Genomic DNA, 1,873 nt, shown 5'->3' on the forward strand with positions numbered 1-1,873 from the left:
CTCTGGGGCCTACCTCATCCCGCTTTTCTCTACATGTTTTTTCTGCCCCTTCTGTATTTGTAACTGTCATTCACCAACTGCCTTGGAACTTCTGGGTCCCATCGAGGAGGGGCTCAGCATCACTTCAGTGTGGATCTCAAGTACCTCACTGGACTAACACTCCAATCAGATGCATTTTCCAAAGAGAAAGAACTTTTCTGACTTGATGGCTTTCTTTAGGCAGTTGTGAAGACATGATGAGGGCTACCAGATTAGAAATGAGAAACCCAACCTTCCTCTTCTCACCTCTGTCTACCTTCACCAGTGCCTGTTTGGAGAACGCTTGCCTTTGAACTAGATTATAGGTTGCCATACAGAAGGGTAGGAACTAAACTCTTCAGCAACCGTACCACAGTTGGCCACGGGGCGGGGGTCTTCAAATTAGATGCTCCCTCCTGCTTCATTTTACTGAGCTGAACATCAGTTGTACCAGAATCCTCCATAAGACCTCCTCCTCCTCTTGCTGATTTTACCAATCTGCCCCTTGCTGCTTGCTGCTTTGTTTGGTTTTTGAGGCAGGGTTGAGTTATGTAGTCCCAGCCAGCCTTGAACTTGAGATCTCCCCTGCCTCTGCCTCCCGAGTGCTGATAGTACAGGTGTGTACCGTCACACCTGGCTCCCCTAAAAGTCAGAAGACCCTTTTAATTTTTAAAAACATCCAAGCACTTTTCATTACAACCTTAATGTGTGAACATATGTTCACTGTGAAAAGTGAAAATACTGGAGAAGTGTATCCAGTAGCTGTGAAGGTGCACCTTGTTTTCCTGCAGCCAGTGGAAGCTGGTGGAGCCATCCCCAAACATAAGATAGGTCATTGTTAATTAATGTGTCCTTTTACAACTTACTTTTTCTTTGAACACACATCTTTTTTTTTTTTGTCAGTACTATGGTTTGAACTCAGGGCCTTGCCCGTGCTAGGCAGGGAACTACCACTCAAGCCACTACCCCAACACTTTGTGCTTTAATTTTGTTTTTGTTTTTGTTTTTTTGTTGGGACTGGAGTTTGAACTCAAAGCTTCATGCTTGCAAAGCAGGCACTCTACCCCTTGAGCCACACCTCCAGTCTATTTTGCTCTGGTTATTTTGGAGATGAGGATCTTTCAAACTATTTGCCTTGGCTGGCCTCAAACCGCAATCCTCCCAAACTCAGCCTCTCAAGTAGCTAGGACAATAGGCATGAGGTGCCTGGCTTTCATTCTTTTTTAAATAGGTCTCAAATTTATGCTTAGGCTGGCCTGGACCTTGATCCTCCTATTTAAGCTTCCCACATAGCTGGGACGGCAGGTACACACCACCATGCTTGGCTTTTATCAGTTGAGATGGGAGTCTCACAAACTTTTTGTCCAGTAGATCTACCTGATCTCCTGAGTAGTAGGATTACAGGCATGAGCCACCTCACCTGGCCTATCTACCTCATTTTGGGGAAGGGACCAGGGAAATGGGGTCTGAACTCAGGGACTTGTGCCTGGCAGGTAAGTACTCTACCATCTACTCCATTATTATCTTTTTTTTTTTTCAGTACTGGGGTTTTGAACTCAGGGCTTACACCTTGATCCACTCCACCAACCCTTTTTTCGTGATGGGTTTTTTCGAGATAGGATCTCTCAAATTGTTTGCCTGGGCTGGTTTCAAACCTCAGTCTTCCTGATGGCTGCCTCCTGAGTAGCTAGGATTAACAGGTATGAGCCACTGGTGCCCAGACACTTTTTTTTTTAGGAGAAAGTAAAGATTTATTACGACACTATTAAAAGGGGAGACAATGGTGGGCGGCTACACAAAGGAGCATAGTGTCTACCTCATTCTTCATAGCTATATAGCACTTCATTGTGCTGGT

The sequence above is a fragment of the Castor canadensis genome, chromosome 3 (assembly GCF_047511655.1).
Source record: "Castor canadensis chromosome 3, mCasCan1.hap1v2, whole genome shotgun sequence".
Lineage (NCBI taxonomy): Eukaryota > Metazoa > Chordata > Mammalia > Rodentia > Castoridae > Castor > Castor canadensis.